We start from the raw sequence: 27,017 nt of genomic DNA, 5'->3' as shown, positions 1-27,017 counted from the left end.
ACTTGTGACGCGACATAAGCATGGTAATCGAAATGACGCATTAAAGAAACTTGAGACGCGACATACTAATCTAGTGTCATTTTTGACCTATACTTTGCATAATATAACCTAACCATGTTTAGGTAATCAGAACGACGCATAAAAGAGCCTTGAGAGCGACACTTTTCAGGCACACCTTGCGCAATATAACCTAACCATGCTTAGGTAATCGGAACGACGCGTTAAAGAGACTTGAGACACAACATACTAATATAGCCTTACTTTTCTCGCAAACTTTGCGTAATATAACCTAACCATTCTTGGGTAATCGGAACGACGCGTGAAAGAAACTTTAGACACGATATACTAATCTAGCGTCACTTTTCACGAACTCTTTGCGTAATATAACCTAACCATGCATAGGTAATCGGAACGACGCGTTAAAGAGAATGCAACATACTTATCTAGCGTCACTTTTCACGAACACTTTGCGCAATATAACCTAACCATGCATAGGTAATCGGAACGACGCGATAAACAGCCTTGAGAACGCGACATACTATTCTTGAGTCACTTTTCACGCTCGCTTTGCGTAATATAACCTAACTATGCTTAGGTAATTTGAACAACGCGTTAAAGGGAATTGAGACGGGACATACTAATCTAGCGTCACTCTTCAAGCACCCTTTGTGTAATATAACTTAACCATGCTTAGGAATCGGAACGACGTGTTAGAGAGAATAGTTACGCGAAATAAGCATGGTAATCGAATCGACGCATTAAAGAGACTTGAGATGCGCCATACTAATTTAGCGTCACTTTTTATGCACACTTTGCGTAATATAACCAAACCATGCTTAGGTAATTAGAACGACTCGTTAGAGAGACTTGTGATGTGACATAAGAATGGTAATTGAAAAAAAGCGTTTATGATACTTGAGACGCGCCATACTAATCTAGCATCACTTTTCATGCACACTTAGCGTAATGTAACCTAACCATACTTAGGTAATTGGATTGACGCATTAAAGAGACTTGAGATGCGACATACCAATCTATTGTTGCTTTTTCACGCACACTTTTTATAATATAGGCTAACCATGCTTAGGTAATCGGAACGACACGTTAAAGAGACTTGAGACGCGACATGCTAAGCTATCTCAACTTTTCTCGCAAACTTTACGTAATATAACCTAACCATTCTTGGGTAATCGGAACGACGCGTTAAGACGCGACATACTAATCCTGCGTCACTTTTCACACACTCTTTGCGTAATATAACCTAACTATGCTTAGGTAATCGAAACGACGCATTAAAGAGCCTTGAGACGCGACATTCTAATCGAAAGTCACTTTTCACGCACACCTTGCGTAATATAACCTAACCATGCTTAGCTAATCGGAACGACGCGTTAAAGAGACTTGAGATGTGACATACTAATAGTGTTACTTTTCTCGCACACTTTGCGTAGTATAACCTAACTATTATTGGATAATCAAAACGACGCGTTCAAGAGACTTGAGACGCGACATACTAATCTAGCGTCACTTTTCACGCACTCTTTGCGTAATATAATCTAACCATATGCTTAGGTAATCAGAAAGACGTGTTAAAGAACGCGACATACTTATCTAGCGTCACGTTTCACGCACACTTTGCGTAATATAACCTAACCATGCTTAGGTAATCGGAACGACGCATATAAGAGACTTGAGACGCGACGTACTAATCTAGCGTCACTTTTCAAGCACGCTATGTTTATTATAACCTAATCATGCTCTGATAATCGGAACAACGCGATAAAGAGAATGGAGCACAACATACTAATCATGCATAGGTAATCGGAACGCGTTAAATAGACTTGAGACGCGACATACTAATCGATTGTCACTTTTCACGCACACTTTTCGTAATATAACCTAACCATGCTTAGGTAATCGGAACGTGTTAAAGAGACTTCAGACACGACTTACTAACCTATTGTTTCTTTTCACGCACACCTTACGTAATATTAACCTAACCATGCTTAGGTAATCGGAACGACGTGTTTGAGAGACTTGTGATGCGACATAAGCATGATAATCGAAACGACGCGTTAAAGAGACTTGAGACACGACATACTAATCTAGCGTCACTTTGGACCTATACTTTGCATAATATAACATAACCATGCTTAGGTAATCTGAACGACGCATTAAAAAGCCTTGAGACTAATCTAGCGTCACTTTTCACGCACATCTTGCGTAATATAAATAATACATATGTAATTGAGTTAAGGCTTAGGTAATTGGAACGACGCGTTTTAGAGACTTGAGACGCAACATACTAAACTAGCGTCACTTTTAACGCACACTTTGCGTAAAATAACCTACCCAGGCTTAGGTAATCGGAACGACGCATTAAAGAGACTTAAGATACAACATACTGATCTAGCGTCACTTTTCACGCACACTTTGCGTAAAATAACCTAACCATGCATAGGTAATCGAAACGATGCGTTAAAGAGACTTGAGATGCGACATACTAATCTAGCGTCACTCTTTACACATACTGTGCGTAATATAACCTAACCATGCTTAGGTAATCGTAACAACGCGTTATAGAGACTGGTGACGCGACATACTAATCTAGCAACACTTTTAACGCGCACTTGGCGTAATATAACATATCCATGCTTAGATAATCGGAACGACGCGTTAAAGAGACTTGAGGCGCGACATACTAATCTATTTTAACTTTTCACGCACACTTTGCATAATATAACCTAACCATACTTAGGTTCAGAACGACGCGTTAAAGACACTTGTTAAGCGACTTAAGCATGGTAATCGAAACGACGCGTTATAGAGACTTGAGACGCGCTATAGTAATCTAGCGTCACTTTTTACGCAGACTTTGCGTAATATAACCTAACCATGCTTAGGTAATCGGAATGACGCGTGAAAGAGACTTAGGAGGAGGCATACTAATCTAGCGTCACTTTTCACGCACACTTTACGTAATATAACCTAACCATGCTTAGGTAATCGAAAAACACATTAAAGAGACTTGAGATGCGACATACTAATCTAGCATCACTTCTCACGCACACTTTGCGTAATATAACCTAACCATGCTTAGGTAATCAGAACGACGGTAATTGAAATGATGCGTTAAAGAGACTTAAAACACGCCATACTAATCTAGCATCACTTTTGACGCACGCTTTGCGGAATATAACCTAACCATGCTTAGGTATTTGGAACGACGCGTTAAAGAGACTTGAGACGCGACATACTAATCTAGCGTCACTTTTCACGCACACTTTGCGTAAAATAACCTAACCATGATTAGGTAATTAGAACGACCCTTTAAGGCGACTTGAGACGCGACATACTAACCTAGCAACAGTTTTCACGCACACATCGCATAATATAACCAAACCATGCTTGGGTAATTGGAACGACGCGTTAAAGAGACTTGTGACACGACATACTAAACTAGCGTCACTTTTCATGCACACTTTGCGTAAAATAACCCAACCATGCTTAGGCAATTGGAACGACGGGTTAAAGAGACATGTGACGCGACATACTAATCAATTGTCGCTTTTCACGCACACTTTGTGTATTTAACCTAACCATGCTATGGTAATCGGAACGATGTGTTAGAGAGACTTGTAATGTGACATATGCATGGTAATCAAAACAATGCGTTAAAGAGACTTAAGACGTGCCATACTAATCTAACGACACTTTTTACGCACACTTTGCGTAATATAACTTAACCATATTTAGGTAACGTAGCAACGCGTTAAAAAGTCTAGTGATGCGACATACTAATCTAGCGATACTTTTAACTCGCACTTGGCGTAATATAACATAACCATGCTTTGGTAATCAAAACGACGTGTTAAAGATACTTGAGACGCGATATACTAATCTCGGGTCATTTTTCACGCACACTTTGCGTAATATAACCTAACAATGCTTAGGTAATCGGACCACACGTTAAAGGGACTTGAGAAGCGACATACCAATCTAGCGTCACTTATCACGCACATTTTGCGTAAAATAACCTAACCATGCCTAGGTCATCAGAATGACACTTTAAGGCGACTTGAGATGCGACATACTAATATATTGCCACTTTTCATGCACACTTTTCTTAGTTAATCAGAACGACGCGTTTGAGACACTTGTGACGCGACATGAGCATGGTAATCGAAATGACCAGTTAAAGATTTTTGAAACGCGCCATACTAATCTAGCGTCACTCTTTACGCACACTTTGCGTAGTATAACCTAACCAAGCTTAGTTAATCGGAACGACGCATTAAAGAGACTTGAGACACGACATACTAATCTAGCGTCACTTTTCACACACATTTTGCGTAATATAACCTAACCATGCTTAGGTAATCGGAACGACGCGTAAAGGAGACTTGAGATGCGACATACTAACCTAGCAACAGTTTTCACGCACACATTGCGTAATATAACTTAACCATGCTTAGGTAATCGGAACGACGTGTTAAGGAGACTTGAGACGCGACATACTAATCTAGCGTCACTTTTCACGCACACTTTATGTAAAATGACCTAACCATGCATATGTAATCGAAATGACTCGTTAACAAGACTTGAGACGTGACATACTAATTTATTGTCAATTTTCATGCACACTTTGCGTAATATAACCTAACCATGCTTTGGTAATCAGAACGACGTGTTAAAGAGACTTGTGACGTGCATAAGCATGATTATCGAAACAACGCGTTAAAGATACTTGAGACGCGCCATACTAATCTAGAGCGTCACTTTTTACGCATACTTTGCGTAATATAACCAAACCATGCTTAGGTAATCGTAAAAACGCGTTAAAGGGTCTTGTGACGCGACATACTAATCTAGCAACACTTTTAACGCGCACTTGGTGTAATAAAACGAAACCATGCTTAGGTAATCACAACGACGCGTTAAAGAGACTTGAGATGCGACATACTAATCGAGCGTCACTTTTCACGCACACTTTGCGTAATATAACTTAACCATGCTTAGGTAATCAGAACGACGAGTTAAAGAGATTTGAGATGCGACATACTTATCTAGGACTTTTCACGCACACTTTGCGTAATATAACTTAACCATGCTTAGGTAATCAGAACGACGAGTTAAAGAGACTTAAGACGTGACATACTAATCTATTGTCACTTTTCACGCACACTTTGCGTAATATATATTAACCATGCTTAGGTAATCAGAACGACGCGTTAGAGACACTTGTGACGCGACAAAAGCATGGTAATCAAAAAGACGTGTTAAAGAGACTTTAAACGCGCCATACTAATCTAGCGTCACTTTTTAACCCCTCTTTGCTTATTATACATGCTTAGATAATTGGAACGACGCGTTAAAGAGACTTGAGACGCGAAATACTAATCTAGCATCACTTTTCAATTTTCACCCACACTTTGCTTAATATAACCTAAGCATGCTTAGGTAATCGGAATGACGCGTTAAATAGACTTGGGATGCGACATACTAACCTAGCGACAGTTTTCACGCACACATTGCGTAATATAACCTAACCATGCTTAGGTAATCGGAATGACGCGTTAAAGAGACTTGAGACACGACAAACTAATCTAGCGTCACTTTTCACGCACAATTTGTGTAATATACGTAACAATGATTAGATAATCGTAACAACGCGTTAAAGAGACTTGAGACGCGACATACTAATCTATTGTCACATATCAAGCACACTTAATATAACCTAACCATGCTTAGGTAATCAGAACGACATGTTAGAGAGACTCGTAATGTAACATAAGCATGGTAATCGAAACGACGCGTTAAAGAGACTTGAGACACGACATACTAATCTAGCTTCACTTTTTACACAAACTTTGCGTAATATAACCTAACCGTGCTTATGTAACAGTAACAACAAATTAAAGAGACTTGTGACGTGACATACTAATGTGGCGAGCCTTTTAACGCGCACTTAGCGTAATATAACATATCCATGCTTAGGTAATCGGAACGACGTGTTAAAGAGACTTGAGGCACGACATACTAATTTATTGTCACTTTTCACGCACACTTTGCATAATATAACCTAACCATGCTTAAGTAATCGGAACACGCGTTCAAGCGACTTGAGACGCGACATACTAATCTAGCGTCACTTTTCATGCACACTTTGCGTAAAATAACCTAACTATGCTTAGGTAATCGGAATGACGCGTTAAAGAGACATAAGAGGCGACATACTAATCTATTGTCACTTTTCACGCACACTTTGCGTAATATAACCAACCATGCTTAGGTAATCAGAACGACGCGTTAGAGACACTAGTGACGCGACATAAGCATGGTAATCGAAACGACTTGAAATGCGCCATACTAATCTAGCGTCACTTTTTACGCACACTTTGCATAATATAACCTAACCATGCTTATTTCATCGGAACGACGCATTAAAGAGACTTGAGACGCGACATACTAATCTAGCGTCACTTTTCACGCACACTTTACGTAAAATAACCTAACCATGCTTAGGTAATCGTAAAGAGGTGTTATAAAGACTTGAGACGCGACATACTAATCCATTGTAACTTTTCACGCACACTTTGCGTAATATAACCTAACCATTCTTTGGTAATCGGAATGACGTGTTAAAGAGACTTGTAACATAACATAAGCATGGTAATCAAAACGACACGTTAAAGAGATTTAAGACGCGCCATACTAATCTAGTGTCACGTTTTGCGCACATATTGCGTAATATTACCTAACCATGCTTTGGTAAACCGAACGACATATTAAGAGACTTGTGACGCAACATAAGCATGGTATTCGGAACGACGCGTTAAAGAGAATTGATACGTGACATACTAATCTAGCGTCACTTTTCACGCACACTTTACGTCAAATAACCTAACCATGCTTAGGTAATCGGAAAGAGGCGTTATAAAGACTTGAGACGTGACATACTAATCCATTGTAACTTTTCACGTACACTTTGCGTAATATAACCTAATGTTAAAGAGACTTGTAACGTGACATAGGCATGGTAATAGAAACGACGCGTTAAAGAGACTTGAGACGTGCCATACTGATCTAGCGTCACTTTTTACGCACACATTGCGTAATATAAGCTAACCGTGATTTGGTAACCGGAACAACGTGTTAAAGAGACTTGTGACGCGACATAAGCATGGTAATCGAAACAGCGCGTTAAAAAGACTTGAGACGCGACATACTAATCTATTGTAACTTTTCACGCACACTTTGCGTAATATAATCAAACACTGCTTAGGTAATCGAACGACATATTAAGAGACTTGTGACGCAACATAAGCATGGTATTCGGAACGACGCGTTAAAGAGAATTGAGACGTGACATACTAATCTAGCATCACTTTTCACGCACATTTTGCGTAATATAATATAACCATGCTTAGGTAATTTGAACGACGCGTTAGAGAGACTTGTGACACGACATACTAATCTTGCGTCACTTTTTACGCACACTTTCCGTAATATAACCTAACCATGCTTAGGTAATTGGAACGACGCGTTAAAGTCACTTGAGACGCGCCATACTATTATAGCAATACTTTGTACTCACACTTTACGTAATATAACCTAACCATGCTTAGGTAATCGGAGCGACGCCTTAAAAAGACTTCAGACGCGACATATTAATCTAGCGTCACTATTCATGCACTCTTTGCGTAATACAATCTAACTATGCTTAGGAAATAGGAACAACGCGTTGAAGAGACTTGAGAAGTGACATACTAATCTATTTTCACTTAATCACGCTCAATTTTCGTAATATAACCTAACCATGCTTAGGTAATCGGAACGACGCGTTAGAGAGACTTTTGACACGACATAAGCATGGTAATCAAATCGACACGTTAAAGAGACTTGAGACACGACATACTAACCTAGCGTTACTTTTCATGCACACTTTGTGTAATAACCTAACCATGCTTAGGTAATCGGAACAACGCGACAAAGAGAATTGAGACGCGATATACTAATCTATTGTCATTTTTCATGCACACTTTGCGTAATATAACCTAACCATGGTTAGGCAATCGGAACGACGCGTTAGAAAGACTTGTGACGCGACATAAGCATGGTAATCGAAACGACACGTTAAAAAGACTCGAGACGGGCCATACTAATCTAGCTTCACTTTTTACGCACACTTTTTGTAATATAACCTAACCACGCTATAATATAACCTAACCATGCTTAGATAATTGGAACGACGCTTTAAAGAGACTTGAGACGCGAAATACTAATCTAGCGTTACTTTTCACGCACGCTTTGTGTAATACTCCCTCCGCCATAGAATAAGTAGCTATTTCACAAGAATTAAGAAAGTAGTTAATTATAGATAATTTGTGATAATTTTCCTAAATTATCCTTTTAATTTCTTGAAGTAAATCATGATAAATTAGTGATTCACACAACCCAAAGCCACTATATAAATATTTGCCAATAGAATTTTAGATGCATAAAAAGCATACATTAAAACTTTAAATCAATTAATGTTGATATAAGGGTATTTTAATAATTTGGGTTAATTACATATAAAATCACCACCTTTACACGAAATTTCAAAAATAACACGACCTATAAAACGTGGCAATTCAGGGCACCACCTTTCATTTCTTTTCGAAAACAACATGAGCACATTTTTAGTGACGTTTTTGCTGACGTGGCATGACACGTGGCGCTCCTATTGGGTGTCCAAGTCAGCAAAATTTTATCTAAAAACATGCTCATGTTGTTTTTGAAAAAAAATAAAAGGTGATGCCCTGAATTGACACGTTTTAAAGGTCGTGTTATTTTTGAGAATTCGTGTAAAGGTGGTGATTTTATATGTAATTAACTCTAATAATTTGATAGTTAACTAACACTACTTTTTCTATCTTTGTGGGACAAAAAAAGTAGCTACTTTTTCTATCTTTACGGGACGGAGGGAGTATAACCTAACCATGCTTAGGTAATCGGAACAACGCGATAAAGAGAATTGAGACGCGATATACTAATCTAGCGTCGCTTTTCACAATGCTTAGGTAATCAGAATGACAAGTTAGATAGACTGAAGACACGACATACTAATCTATTGTCATTTTTCACGTACACCGTGCGTAATATAACCTAACCATGCTTAATTAATTGAAATGACGTATTAAATAGACTTAAGACGCGACATACTAATCTATTGTCATTTTTCACGCACACTTTGCCTCATATAACTAACCATGCTATCAGAACGACGTGTTAGAGAGACTTGTGACGCGACATAAGCATTGTAATCGAAACGACTCGTTAAAGAGACTTGAGACGCGCAATATTAATATAGCGTCACTTTTTACGCACACTTTGCGTAATGTAACATAACCATGCTTAGGAAATCAAAACGACGCGTATGGAGACATGAGACGAGACATACTAATCTAGTGTCACTTTTCACACACACTTTGCGTAATAAAAACTAATAATGATTAGGAAATCGGAACGATGTATTAGAGAGACTTGAGACGCGACGTACTAATCTAACGTCACTTTTCACGCACGCTTTGCTTAATATAACCTAACCATGCTTAGGCAATCGGAACGACGCGTTAAAGAGACTTATGACGCGAGATAAGTATGGTAAGCGAAACGACGCGTTAAAGAGACTTGAGACGAAACATACTAATCTAGCGTCACTTTTTATGCACACTTTTTGCGTAATAGAACCTAACCATGCTTAGGTAATCAAAACGACGTGTTAAAGAGATTTAAGACTGGACATACTAATCTAGCGTCACTTTTCACGCACACCATGCGTAATATAACCTAACCATGCTTAGGTAATAGGAACGACGCGTTAAAGAGACTTGAGACGCGATATACTAATCTATTGATCCTATTTACGCACACTTTGCGTACTATAACCTAACCATGCTTAGGTAATCGGAACGACACATTAAAGAGCCTTGAGACACGACATAGTAATCTAGCGTCACTTTTCACACACACTTTGTGTAATATAACCTAACCATGCTTAGGTAATCAGAACCACGCGTTCGAGAGACTTGTGACGCGACATAAGCATGGTAATTGAAACGACGCGTTAAAGAGACTTGAGACGCGCAATATTAATCTAACATCAATTTTTACGCACAAGTTGCGTAATATAACATAACCATGCTTAGAAAATTAGAACGACGCGTTAGAGAGACTTGAGACGCGACATACTAATCTAATGTCACTTTTCACGCACACTTTGCATAATATAACCTAACCATGCTAAGGAAATCGGAACGACACGTTAGAGAGACTTGAGACACGACATACTAATCTAAAGTCACTTTTCACACACACTTTGCGTAATATAACCTAACCATGCATAGAAAAACGGAACGACGCATTAAAGAGACTTGTGACTCGAGATAAGTATAGTAATCGAAACGACGCGTTAAAAAGACTTCAGACGAAACATACTAATCTAGCGTCACTTTTTACGCACACTTTGCGTAATATAACCTAACCATGCTTAGGTAATCGGAACGACGCGTTAAATAGACATTAGACGCGACATACTAATCTAGTGTCACTTTTCATGCACGCTTTGCGTAATATAACCTCACCATGATTAGATAATCGGAACAACGCGATAAAGAGACTTGAGATGCGACATACTAATCTAGTGTCATTTTTCACGCACACTTTGCGTAGTATAACCTAATCATGCTTAGAAAATCGGAACAACGCGTTAGAGAGACTTGAGACACTAAATACTAATCTAACGTCACTTTTTCACGCACACATTGCGTAATATAACCTAACCATGCTTAGGTAATTGGAACGACGCGTTAAAGAGACTTGTGACGCGAGATAAGTATGGTAATCGAAACGACGCGTTAAAGAGACTTGAGACGAAACATACTAATCCAGCGTCACTTTTTACTCACACTTTGCGTAATATAACCTATCCATGCTTAGGTAATCGGAACGATGCGTTGAAGAGTTTGGAGACTGGACATATTAATCTAGCGTCACTTTTCAAGCACACTATGCATAATATAACCTAACCATACTAAGGTAATCGGAACGACGCGTTAAAGAGACTTGAGACGCGAGATACGAATCTACTGATCCTTTTTATGCACACTTTGCGTACTTTAACCTAACCATGCTTAGGTAATCGGAACGACGCGTTAGAGAGACTTGTGACGTGACATAAGCATGGTAATCGAAACGACGCGTTAAAGAGACCGGAGAAGACACATACTAATCTAGTGTCACTTTTCCCGCACAATATAACCAAACCATGCTTAGGTAATAGGAACGACGCGTTAGAGAGACTTGAGATGCGACATACTAATCTAGTGTCACACTTTTCACGCACACTTTGCGTAATATAACCTAACCATGCTAAGGAAATTGAAACGACGCGTTAAAGAGACTTGAGACGAAACATACTAATCAGAACGATGCGCAAAAGAGATTGGAGACTGGACATATTAATCTAGCGTCACTTTGCACGCACACTATGCGTAATATAACCTAACCATTCTTAGGTAATCGGAACGACGCGTTAGAGTGACTTGTGACGTGACATAAGCATGGTAATCGAAACGACGCGTTAAAGAGACTGGAGAAGCGACATACTAATCTAGCGTCACAATTAACGCAAACTTTGCGTATCATAACCTAACCAAGTTTAGGTAATCGGAACGACGCATTAAAGAGCCTTGAGACGAGAAATACTAATCTAGCATCATTTTTCACGCACACCTTGCGTAATATAACCAAACCATGCTTAGGTAATAGAAACGACGCGTTAAAGAGACTTGAGATGCGACATACTAATCTAGTGTCACTTTTCACGCACACTTTGCATAATATAACCTAACCATGCTAAGGAAATCGGAACGACGCGTTAGAGAGACTTGAGACGCGGTATACTAATCTAGGGTCACTTTTCAAGTACACTTTCGTAATATAACCTAACAATGCTTAGGTAATCGGAACACACGTTAAAGGGACTTGAGACACGACATACTAATATAGCGTCACTTTTCACGCACACTTTGCGTAAAATAACCTAACCATGCTTAGGTAATCGGAACGACACGTTAAAGAGACTTGAGATGCGACATACTAATCTAGCGTCACTTTTCAAGCAGACTTTGTTTATTATAACCTAATCATGCTTAGATAATCGGAAAAATACGTTAAAGCGACTTGAGATGCGACATACTAATCTATTGTCACTTTTCACGCACCCTTTGCTTAGGTAATCAGAAACGACGCGTTTGAGACACTTATGATGCGACATAAGCATGGTAATCGAAATCACACGTTAAAGATACTTAAAACGCGCCATACTAATCTAGTGTCACTCTTTACGCACGCTTTGCGTAGTATAACCTAACCATGCATAGGTAATCGGAACGACGTATTAAAGAGACTTTAGACACGACATACTAATCTAACGTCACTTTTCACGCACATTTTGCGTAATATAACCTAACCATGCTTAGGTAATCGGAACGACGCGTAAAAGAGACTTGAGACGGGACATACTAACCCAGCAACAGTTTTCACGCACACATAACATAACCATGCTTAGGTAATCGGAACGACGCGTCACGACATACTAATCTAGCGTCACTTTTCACGCACACTTTATGTAAAATGACCTAACTATGCATAGGTAATCGAAATGACACGTTAAAGAGACTTGTAATGTAACATAAGCATGGTCATCGAAACGACGCGTTAAAGAGACTTGAGATGCAACATACTAATCTATCGTCATTTTTTACACATACTTTGCGTAATATAACCTAACCATGCTTATGTAACCGTAACAATGCGTTAAAGAGACTTGTGACGCGACATGCTAATCTGGCAACACTTTTAACGCGCACTTGGCGTAATATAACATATCCATGCCTGTAATCGGAACGACGTCTTAAAGAGACTTGAGGCACGACATACTAATTTATTGTCACTTTTCGAGCACACTTTGCATAATATAACCTAACACCATGCTTTGGTAATCAGAGCGACGCGTTAAAGGGACTTGAAACGCGCCATACTAATCTAGAGTCACTATTCACACACTCTTTGTGTAATATAACCTAACCATGTCGGAACGACGCGTTAAAGAGACTTGAGATGCAACATACTATCTAGCATCACTTTTCGCGCACACTTTGTGTAAAATAACCTACTCATGCTTTTGGGAATCGGAACAACGAGTTTAAGTGACTTAAGATGCAACATAATCTAGCGTCACTTTTCACGAACACTTAGCGTAAATTAAATTAACCATGCTTAGGTAATTGAAACGATGCTTTAAAGAGACTTGAGGCGAGCCATACTAATCTAGCGTCACTTTTAACGCACACTTTGCGTAATATAACTTACCATGCTTAGGTAATTGTAACAACGCATTAAAGGGAATTGTAATGCGACATACTAATCTAGCGACACTATAAACGCGCACTTGGCGTAATATAACATAATCATGCTTAGGTAATCGGAACGACACGTTAAAAAGACTTGAGACGCGACATACTAATCTAGCGTCACTTTTCACGCACACTTTGCGTAATATAACTAAACCATTCTTAGGTAATCGGAATGACGCGTTAAAGAGACTTGAGACACGACATACTAATCTGGCTTCACTTTTCACGCACACTTTGTGTACAATAACCTAACCATAATTAGGTAATCGAAACGACGCGTTAAATAGCCTTGAGACGCGACATACTAATTTATTGTCAATTTTCACGCACACTTTGCGTAATATACATGCTTTGGTAATCGGAACGACTTGTTAGAGAGACTTGTAACGTGCCATAAGCATGGTAATCGAAACGATGCATTAAAGAAACTTGAGACGCGCCATACTAATCTAACGTCACTTTTTACGCACACTTTGCGAAATATAACTTAACCATGCTTAGTTAATCGGAAAGACACGTTAAAATGACTTGAGACGCGTCATACTAATTCAGCGTCACGTTTTATGCACACTTTGCATAATATAGCTCAACCATGCTTAAGCAATCAGAACGACATGCTTAGCGTAATCGGAACGACGCGTTAAAGAGACATGAGATGCGACATACTAATCATTCTTCATGTGCATTTTGCACAATATAACCTAACCATGTTTAGGTCATCGGAACGACGCGTTAAAGAGACTTGAGATGCGACATACTAACCTAAGAACAGTTTTCACGCACACATTGCATAATATAACCTAATCACGCTTAGGTAATCGGAACAACGCGTTAAAGAGACTTGAGATACGACATACTAATCTACCGTCACTTTTCACGCACACTTTGCGTAAAATAACCTAACCATGCTTAGATAATCGTAACGACGCGTTAAAGAGACTTAAGGCGCGACATACTAATCTAGCGTCACTTTTTACGCATACTTTGCGTAATATAACCTAACCATGCTTAGGTAATCGTAACAACGCGTTAAAGAGACTTGAGACACGACATACTAATCGAGCAACAGTTTTAACGCGCACTTGGCGCAATATAACATATCCATGCTTAGATAATCGGAACGACACGTTAATGATACTTGAGGCGCAACATACTAATCTAGCGTCACTTTTCCCGCACACTTTGTATAATATAACCTAACCATACTTAGGTAATTAGAACGACGCGTTAGAGACACTTGTTAAGCGACATAAGCATGGTAATCGAAGCGCGCCATACTCATCTAGCGTCACTTTTTACGCACACTTTGCGGACTTATGACACGACATACTAATTTAGCGTCACTTTTCAAGCACACTTTGCGTATAACAACCTAACCATGCTTAGGTAACCGGAACGACGCGTTAAAGAGACTTGAGTCGCGACATACTAATCGAGAGTCACTTTTCACGCACACTCTGCGTAATATAACCTAACCATGCTTAGGTAATCGGAACGACGCGTTAGAGAGACTTGCGACGCGACATACTAACCTAGCGTCATTTTTCACGCGCACTTTGCTTAATATAACCTAACCATGGGTAATCGGAACGACGGGTTAGAGAGACTTGTGACGCGACATACTAATCAAGCGCCACTATTAACGCACTCTTTGCGTATATAACCTAACCATGCTTAGATAATCGGAACGTCGCGTAAAAGAGACTTGAGGCGCGACATTCTAATATAGCGTCACTTTTCACGCACACTTTGTATAATATAACCTAACCATGCTAAGGTAATCAGAACGATGCGATAAAGACACTTGTTAAACGACATGAGCATGGTAATCGAAATGACGCGTTAAAGAGTCTTGAAACGCGCCATACTAATCTAGCGTCACTTTTTACGCACACTTTGCGTAATATAACCTATCCATGCTTAGCTAATCGGAACGACACGTTAAAATGACTTGAGACTCGTCATACTAATTTAGTGTCACTTTTTACGCACAATTCGCGTAGTATAACCTAACCATGCTTAAGCAATCGGAACGACGCGTTAATGAGACTTGAGATGCGACATATTAATTTAGCGTCACTATTCACGCATTCTTTGCGTAATATAACCTAGCCATGCTTAGGTAATTGGAACGACGCATTAAAGAGACTTGAGATGCAACATGCTAATCTAGCGTCACTTTAGACGCACATTTTGTGTAATATAACCTAACAATGCTTAGATAATCGGAACGACGCATTAAAGAGACTTGAGATGCGACATACTAACTTAACAACAGTTTTCACGCACACATTGCAAAATATAACCTAACCATGCTTAGGTAATCACAACGACGCGTTAAAGAGACTTGAGACACGACATATTAATCTACCGTCACGTTTTACGCACACTTCACGTAAAATAACCTAACCATGCTTAGATAATCCGAACGAGACATTACAGAGACTTGAGACGCGACATACTATTCTAGCGTCAGTTTTCACGCACACTTTATGTAAAATAACCTGGCCATGTTTAGGTAATCGGAACGACATGTTAAAGAGACTTGACATACTAATCTATTGTCAATTTTCACGCACACTTTGCGTAATATAGCCTAACCATGCTTTGGTAATTAGAACGACGAGTTAGATAGACTTATAACGTGACATAAGCATGGTAATCGAAACGACGCGTTAAAGAGACTTGAAACGCGCCATACTAATCTAGCGTCAGTTTTTACACACACTTTTTATAATATAACTTAACCATGCATAGGTAATCGTAACGACTCGTTTAAGAGACTTGTGACGCGACATACTAATCTAACGACTCTTTTAACGCGCACTTGGCGTAATATAACATAACCATGCATAGGTAATCTCAGAACAACGCGTTAAAGAGAATTGAGACCGGACATACAAATCTTGCGTCACTTTTCACGCATACTTTGCGTAAAATAATCTATCCATGCTTAGGTAATCGGAACGATGTGTTAAATAGACTTGCGACGTGACATACTAATCTAGTGTCACTTTTCACACACACTTTGCGTAGTATAGCCTAACCATGCTTAGATAATCGGAACGACGCATTAGAGAGACATAGGACGCGCCATACTAATCTAACGTTACTCTTCACGCACACTTTTGCTAAATATAACCTAACCATGCTTAGGTAATCAGAATGACGCGTTAAAGAGACTTGAGTCGCGACATACTAATCTTGCGTCACTTTTCATGCACACTTTGCGTAATATAACCTAACTATGCATAAGTAATCGAAACACGCGTTAAAGAGACTTGAGACGCGACATACTAATCTAGCGTCTCTTTTCATGCGCACTTTGGGTAAAATAACCTAACCATGCTTAGGTAATCGGAACGACGCAATAAAAAGACATAAGACGCGACATACTAATTTATTGTCACTTTTCACGCACACTTTGCGTAATATAACAAACCATGCCTAGGTAATCAGAACGACGCGTTAGAGATACTAGTGACGCGACATAAGCATGGTAATCGAAACTACTTGAAACGCCCAATAACACTTTTTACGCACTCATTGCAATTAACCTAACCATGCTTAGTTAATCTAAACGACGCATTAAAGAGACTTGAGACGCGACATACTAATCTAGCGTCACTTTTCACGCACACTTTGCGTAATATAACCTAACCATGCTTAAGTAATCGGAACGATGCGTTAAATGGACTTGAGATGCGACATACTAATCTAGCTTCACTTTTCACGCACAATATGCGTTAAATAATCTAACCATGTTTAGATAATCGTAACGACGCGTTAAAGAGACTTGAGATGCGACATACTAATCTAGCGTCACTATTAACGCACACTTTGCGTAATATAACCTAACCATGCTCAGGTAATCAGAACGACGAATTAAAGAGACTTGAGACGCGACATACTAATCTAGTGTCACTTTTCAAGCACCCTTTGCGTAATATAACTTAACCATGCTTACGTAATCGGAACGACGATTTAAAGAGACTTGAGACGCGACATACTAATCTAACGTCACTTTTCAAGCACATTTTGCGTAATATAACCTAATCATGCTTAGGTTATCGGAACGACGCGTGAAAGAGACTTGAGACACGACATACTAACCTGACAACAGCTTTCACGCACACATTGCGTAATATAATCTAACCATGCTTAGGTAATCGAAACGACGCGTTAAAGAGACTTGAGACGCGACATACTAATCTAGGATCACTTTTCTCGCACACTTTGCGTAATATAACCTAACCATTCTTGGATAAATCGGAACGACGCGTTAAAGAGACCTTAAACGCGACATAGTAATCTATCGTCACTTTTCAAGCACTCTTTGTGTAATATAACCAAACCATGCTTAGGCAATCGGAACGACACGTTAAAGAGACTTGTGACACGACATACTTATCTAGCGTCACGTTTCATGCACACTTTGCGCAATATAACCTAACCATGCTTAGGTAATCGGAACGACGCGTTAAACAGACTTGAGAGCTACACTTTTCACGAACCCTTTGTGTAATATATCCTAACCATGCTTAGGTAATCGGAACGACGCGAGAGAGAGACTTGTGACGCGACATAAACATGGTAATCAAACGACGCGTTAAAGAGACTTGAGACGCGCCATACTAATCTAGCGTCACGTTTTACGCTCACTTTGCATAGTATAACCTAACCATGCTTAGTTAATCGGAACAACGCTTTAAAGAGACTTGAGACACGATATACTAATCTAGCGTCACTTTTTACGCACACTTTGCCTTATATAACTTAACCATGCTTAGGTAATCGGAACGACGCATTAAAAAGCCTTGAGACGCGACATACTAATCTAGCTTCACATTTCACGCACACCTTGCGTAATATAACCTAACCATGGTTACGTAATCGGAACGACGCGGTAAATAGACTTGAGACGCGACATACTATCTATTGTCATTTAGCACGCACACTTTGCGTAATATAACCTAACCATGCTTCGGTAATCGAAACGACGCGTTAGAGAGACTTGTGACGCATAAGCATGGTAATTGAAATGACGCGTTAAGGAGACTTGAGACGCGCGATACTAATCTAGTAGCACTTTTTACGCACACTTTGTGTAATATAACTTAAGCATGCATAGGTAATCGGAACGACGCGTTAAAGAGACTTGAGATGCGACATACTAATCTAGCGTCACTTTTCACGCACACTTTGCGTAATACAATCTAACCTTGCTAAGGTAATCGGAACGACGCGTTAAAGAGACTTGAGACGCGACATACTAATCTAGCGTCACTTTTCAATCACGTTTTGTTTATTAAAACCTAACCATGCTTAGATAATCGGAACAACGCGATAAAGAGAATTGAGACGCAACTTACTCATCTAGCGTCAGTTTTCACGCTTACTTTTCATAAAGAGAATTGAGACGCAACTTACTCATCTAGCGTCAATTTTCACGCATACTTTTCATAATATAACTTAACCATGCATAGGTAATCGGAACGACACGTTAAATAGACTTGAGACGCGGCATATTAATCTATTGTTACTTTTCACGCACACTTTTCGTAATATAACCTAACCATGATTAGGTAATCGGAACGACGCGTTAAAGAGATTTGAGATGCGACAAACTAATCTATTGTTACTTTTCACGCACACCTTGCGTAATATAACCTAACCATGCTTAGGTAATCGGAACAACGTGTTAGAGAGACTTGTGACGCGACGTAAGTATGGTAATTGAAACGAGGCGTTAAGGAGACTTGAGACGCGCGATACTAATCTAGCATCACTTTTTACGGACACTTTGTGTAATATAACTTAAGCATGCTTAGGTAATCGGAACGACGCGTTAAAGAGACTTGAGATGCGACATACTAATCTAGCTTCACTTTTCACGCACACTTTGCGTAATATAATCTAACCATGCTTAAGTAATCGGAACGACGCGTTAAAGAGACTTGAGACGCGACATACTAATCTAGCGTCAGTTTTCAAGCACGCTTTGTTTATTATAACCTTACCATGCTTAGATAATCGGAACAACGCGATAAAGAGAATTTAAACGCAACTTACTCATCTAGCGTCAATTTTCACGCATGCTTTTCATAATATAACCTAACCAGGCATAGGTAATCGAAACGACGCGTTAAATAGACTTGAGACGCGACATACTAATCTATTGTAACTTTTCACGCACACTTTTCGTAATATAACCTACTCATGCTTAGGTAATCGGAACGACGCATTAAAGAGACTTGAGATACGACAAACTAATCTATTGTTACTTTTCACGCACACCTTGCGTAATATAACCTAATCAGGGTAATCTGAACGACGCGTTAGAGAGACTTGTGACGCGGCATAAGCATGTTAATCGAAACGACGCGTTAAAGAGACTTGAGACGGGACATACTAATCTAGCGTCACTTTTGAACTATACTTTGCATAATATAACCTAACCATGCTTAGGTAATCAGACGCATAAGAGAGCCTTGAGACGCGACAAACTAATCTAGCTTCACTTTTCAGGCACACCTTGCATAATAAAACCTAACAATGCTTAGGTAATGAAAACGACGCGTTAAAGAGACTTGAGACACAACATACAAATCTAGCCTTACTTTTCTCGCAAACTTTGCGTAATATAACCTAACCATTCTTGGGTAATTGGAACGACACATACTAATATAGTGTCCTTTTTCACGCACACTTTGCGTAATATAACCTAACCATGCTTATGAAATCGGAACGACGCATTAGAGGGACTTGAGACCCGACATTCTAATCTAACGTCACTTTTGCAGCACATTTTGCGCAATATAACCTAACCATGCTTAGGTAATCGGAACGCGTTAAAGAGAACGCAACATACTTATCTAGCGTCACATTTCACGAACACTTTGCACAATATAACCTAACCATGCTTAGGTAATCGGAACGACGGGTTAAACAGACTTGAGAACACGACATACTAATCTATTGTCACTTTTCACACACGCTTTGCGTAATATAACCTAACCATGCTTAGGTAATCGGAACAACGCGTTAAAGAGAATTGAGACGCGACATACTAATCTAGCGTCACTTTTCAAGCACCCTTTGCGTAGTATAACCTAACCATGCTTAGATAATCGAAACGACGCGTTAGAGAGACTTGTTACCCGACATAAGCATGGTAATCGAATCGACGCATTAAAAAGACTTGAGATGCGCCATACTAATATACCGTCACTTTTATGCACACTTTGCGTAATATAACCTAACCATGCTTAGGTAATTGGAACGACGCGTTAGAGAGACTTGTGATGCGATATAAGCATGGTAATTGAAACGACGCGTTTAAGAGACTTGAGACGCACCATACTAATCTAGCATCACTTTTCACGCAACTTAGCGTGATGTAACTTAACCATGCTTAGGTAATCAGAACCACGCGTTCAAGAGACTTGTGACGCGACATACTAATCTATTGTTACTTTTCACGAACACTTTTTGTAATATAACCTAACCATGCTTATACGAGTTAAAGAGACTTGTGATGCGACATGCTAAGCTAGCGCAACTTTTCGCGCACACTTTGCGTAATATAAAATAACCATTATTGGGTAATCGGAACGACGCATTAAAGAGCCTTGAGACGCGACATACTAATTGAGTGTCACTTTTCACGCACACCTTGCGTAATATAACCTAACCATGCTTAGCTAAATGGAACGACGCGTTAAAGAGACTTGAGATGTGACATACTAATAGCGTTACTTTTCTCGCACACATTGCGTAATATAACCTATCTATTCCTGGGTAATCAGAACGACGTGTTAAAGAGACTTGACGCGCGACATACTAATCAATTGTCACTTTTCACGGACACTTTGCATAATATAACGTAACCATACTTAGGTAATCAGAACGACGCGTTAAAGACACTTGTTAAGCGACATAATAAGCATGGTAATCGAAACGACGCGTTATAGAGACTTGTGACGCGCTATACTAATCTAGCGTCACTTTTTACGCAGACTTCGCGTAATATAACCTAACCATGCTTAGGTAATCGGAACGACGCGTTAAAGAGACTTGAGACGCGACATACTAATCTAGCGTCACTTTTCACGCACACTTTGCGTAATATAACCTAACCATGCTAAGGTAATCAGAACGACGGTAATTGAAATGACGCGTTAAATAGACTTAAAATGCGCCATACTAATCTAGCATCACTTTTGACGCACGCTTTGTGGAATATAACCTAACAACCATGCTTAGGTATTCGGAACGACGCGTTAAAGAGACTTGAGACGCGACATACTAATCTAGGGTCACTTTTCACGAACAATTTGCGTAAAATGACCTAACCATGATTAGGTAATTAGAACGACGCTTTAAGGAGACTTGAGACGCGACATACTAATATAGCAACAGTTTTCACGAACACATCCCGTAATATAACCAAACCATGCGTAGGTAATTGGAACGACCCGTTAAAGAGACTTGTGACACGACATACTAATCTAGCGTCACTTTTCACGCACACTTTGCGTAAAATAACCCAACCATGCTTAGGTAATTGGAACGACGCGTTAAAGAGACATGCGACTACATACTAATCTATTGTATCTTTTTCACGCAAACTTTGTGTATTTAAGCTAACCATACTTTGGTAATCGGAACGATGTGTTAGAGAGACTTGTAATGTGACATATGCATGGTAATCGAAACAATGCGTTAAAGGGACTTGAGACGTGCACACTTAGCGTAATATAACTTAACCATATTTAGGCAATCGTAACAACGCGTTAAAGAGACTAGTGATGCGACATACTAATCTAGCGACACTTTTAACTCGCACTTGGCGTAATATAACATAACCATTCTTTGGTAATCAAAACAACGTGTTAAAGATACTTGAGACGCGATATAATAATCTAGGGTCACTTTTCAAGCACACTTTCGTAATATAACCTAACAATGCTTAGGTAATCGGAACACACGTTAAAGGGACTTGAGACACGACATACTAATCTAGCGTCACTTTTCACGCACACTTTGCGTAAAATAACCTAACCATGCTTAGGTAATCGGAACGACACGTTAAAGAGACTTGAGATGCGACATACTAATCTAGCGTCACTTTTCAAGCAGACTTTGTTTATCATAACCTAATCATGCTTAGATAATCGGAAAAATACGTTAAAGCGACTTGAGATGCGACATACTAATCTATTGTCACTTTTTACGCACCCTTTGCTAAGGTAATCAGAAACGACGCGTTTGAGACACTTATGATGCGACATAAGCATGGTAATCGAAATGACGCATTAAAGATACTTGAAACGCGCCATACTAATCTAGTGTCACTCTTTACGCACGCTTTGCGTAGTATAACCTAACCATGCATAGGTAATCGGAACGACATATTAAAGAGACTTTAGACACGACATACTAATCTAACGTCACTTTTCACGCACATTTTGCGTAATATAACCTAACCATGCTTAGGTAATCGGAACGACACGTAAAAGAGAATTGAGACGCGACATACTAACCTAGCAACAGTTTTCACGTACACATTGCATAATATAACTTAACCATGCTTAGGTAATCGGAACGACGCGTCACGACATACTAATCTAGCGTCACTTTTCACGCACACGTTATGTAAAATGACCTAACTATGCATAGGTAATCGAAATGACACGTTAAAGAGACTTGTAATGTAACATAAGCATGGTCATCGAAACGACGCGTTAAAGAGACTTGAGACGCGACATACTAATCTAGCGTCACTTTTTACACATACTTTGCGTAATATAACCTAACCATGCTTATGTAACCGTAACAATGCGTTAAAGAGACTTGTGACGCGACATGCTAATCTGGCAACACTTTTAACGCGCACTTGGCGTAATATAACATATCCATGCATGTAATCGGAACGACGTCTTAAAGAGACTTGAGGTACGACATACTAATTTATTGTCACTTTTCGAGCACACTTTGCATAATATAACCTAACACCATGCTTTGGTAATCAGAGCGACGCGTTAAAGGGACTTGAAACGCGCCATACTAATCTAGAGTCACTATTCACACACTCTTTGTGTAATATAACCTAACCATGTCGGAACGACGCGTTAAAAAGACTTGAGATGCAACATACTATCTAGCGTCACTTTTCACGAACACTTTGCATAAATTAACCTAACCTTGCTTAGGTAATTGAAACGATGCTTTAAAGAGACTTGAGGCGAGCCATACTAATCTAGCGTCACTTTTAACGCACACTTTGCGTAATATAACTTACCATGCTTAGGTAATTGTAACAACGCGCTAAAGGGAATTGTGATGCGACATACTAATCTAGCGACACTATAAACGCGCACTTGGCGATATAACATAACCATGCTTAGGTAATCGGAACGACACGTTAAAGAGACTTGAGACGCGACATACTAATCTAGCGTCACTTTTCACGCACACTTTGCGTAAAATAACCTAACCATTCTTAGGTAATCGGAATGACGCGTTAAAGAGAGTTGAGACACGACATACTAATCTAGCTTCACTTTTCACGCACACTTTGTGTACAATAACCTAACCATATTTACGTAATCGAAACGACGCGTTAAAGAGCCTTGAGACGCGACACTTTGCGTAATATACATGCTTTGGTAATCAGAACGACTTGTTAGAGAGTCTTGTAACGTGCCATAAGCATGGTAATCGAAACGACGCGTTTAAGAGACTTGAGTTGCGCCATACTAATCTAGCATCACTTTTCACGCACACTTAGCGTAATGTAACCTAACCATGCTTAGGTAATCGGAACGACGCATTAAAGAGACTTGAGACGCGACATACCAATCTATTGTTACTTTTCACGCACACTTTTTGTAATATAACCTAACCATGCTTAGCTAATTGGAACGACGCGTTAAAGAGATTAGCATGCGCGCAACTTTTCTCGCACACTTTGCCTAATATAACCTATCCATTCTTGGGTAATCGGAACGACGCTTTTAAGACACTTGAGACGCGACATACTTTTCCTGCGTCCCTTTTCAGACACTCTTTGCGTAATATGACCTAACTATGCTTAGGTAATCGGAACGACACGTTGAAGAGACTTGAGACGCGACGTACTAATCTAGCGTCACTTTTCAAGCACCCTTTGTTTATTATGACCTAATCATGCTTAGATAATCGGAACAATGCGATAAAGAGAATTGAGACGCAACATAAAAATCTAGCGTCAGTTGTCACGCACACTTTTCATAATATAACCTAATCAGAAATATGCGTTAAATAGACTTGAGATGCGACATATCAATCGATTGTCACTTTTCACGCACACTTTTCGTAACATGCCTAGGTAATCGGAACGACGCATTAAAGAGACTTGAGACACGTCATACTAATCTATTGTTTCTTTTCACGCATAGCTTGCGTAATATAACCTAACAATGCTTAGGTAATCGGAACGACGCGTTAAAGAGATTTGTGACTCGACATAAGCATGATAATCGAAAGGACGCGATAAAGAGACTTGAGACGCGACATACTAATCTAGCGTCACTTTTGACCTATGCTTTGCATAATATAACCTAACCATGCCTAGGTCATCGGAACGGCGCATTAAAGAGCCTTGAGACGTGACATGCTAATCTAGCGTCACTTTTCACGCACACCTTGCGTTATATAACCTAACCATGCTTAGATAATCGGAACGACACGTTAAAGAGACTTGAGCCGCAACAAACTAATCGAGCCTTACTTTTTTCGCACACTTTACATAATATAACCTAACCATTCTTGGGTAATCGAAACGACGCGTTAAAGAGACTTGAGACGCGACATACTAATCTTGCGTCACTTTTCAATCACGTTTTGTTTATTAAAACCTAACCATGCTTAGATATCGGAACAACGCGATAAAGAGAATTGAGACGCAACTTACTCATCTAGCATCAGTTTTCACGCTTACTTTTCATAAAGAGAATTGAGACGCAACTTACTCATCTAGCGTCAGTTTTCACGCATACTTTTCATAATATAACTTAACCATGCATAGGTAATCGGAACGACGCGTTAAATAGACTTGAGACGCGACGTACATTATTACTTTTCACGCACACTTTTTGTAATATAACCTAACCATGATTAGGTAATCGGAACGACGCGTTAAAGAGACTTGAGATGCGACAAACTTATCTATTGTTACTTTTTACGCACACCTTGCGTAATATAACCAAACCATGCTTAGGTAATCGGAACAACGCGTTAGAGAGACTTCTGACGCGACATAAGTATGGTAATTGAAACGACGCGTTAAGGAGACTTGAGACGTGCGATACTAATCTAGCATCACTTTTTACGGACACTTTGTGTAATATAACTTAAGCATGCTTAGGTAATCGGAACGACGCGTTAAAGAGACTTGAGACGCGACATACTAATCTAGCGTCAGTTTTCAAGCACGCTTTGTTTATTATAACCTTACCATGCTTAGATAATCGGAACAACGTGATAAAGAGAATTTAAACGCAACTTACTCATCCAGCGTCAGTTTTCACGCATACTTTTCTTAATATAACCAACCAGGCATAGGTAATCGAAACGACGCGTTAAATAGACTTGAGACGCGACATACTAATCTATTGTAACTTTTCACGCACACTTTTCGTAATATAACCTACTCATGCTTAGGTAATCGGAACGACGCATTAAAGAGACTTGAGATACGACAAACTAATCTATTGTTACTTTTCACGCACACCTTGCGTAATATAAACTAATCAGGTAATCTGAACGACGCGTTAGAGAGACTTGTGACGCGGCATAAGCATGTTAATCGAAACGACGCGTCAAAGAGACTTGAGACGCGACATACTTATCTAGCGTCACTTTTGAACTATACTTTGCATAATATAACCTAACCATGCTTAGGTAATCAGACGCATAAGAGAGCCTTGAGACGCGACATACTAATCTAGCGTCACTTTTCAGGCACACCTTGCATAATAAAACCTAACAATGCTTAGGTAATGAAAACGACGCGTTAAAGAGACTTGAGACACAACATACTAATGTAGCCTTACTTTTCTCGCAAACTTTGCGTAATATAACCTAACCATTCTTGGGTAATTGGAACGACACATACTAATATAATGTCCTTTTTCACGCACACTTTGCGTAATATAACCTAACCATGCTTATGAAATCGGAACGACGCATTAGAGGGACTTGAGACGTGACATTCTAATCTAACGTTACTTTTGCAGCACATTTTGCGTAATATAACCTCACCATGCTTAGGTAATCGGAACGCGTTAAAGAGAACGCGACATACTTATCTAGCGTCACATTTCACGAACACTTTGCACAGTATAACCTAACCATTCTTAGGTAATCGGAACGACGGGTTAAACAGACTTGAGAACGCGACATACTAATCTAGCGTCACTTTTCACGCACGCTTTGCGTAATATAACCTAACCATGCTTAGGTTATCGGAACAACGCGTTAAAGAGAATTGAGACGCGACATACTAATCTA

Source organism: Mercurialis annua, linkage group LG4, assembly GCF_937616625.2.
Source record: "Mercurialis annua linkage group LG4, ddMerAnnu1.2, whole genome shotgun sequence".
Classification (NCBI taxonomy): Eukaryota; Viridiplantae; Streptophyta; class Magnoliopsida; order Malpighiales; family Euphorbiaceae; genus Mercurialis; species Mercurialis annua.
This window is presented reverse-complemented; position numbering follows the sequence as displayed.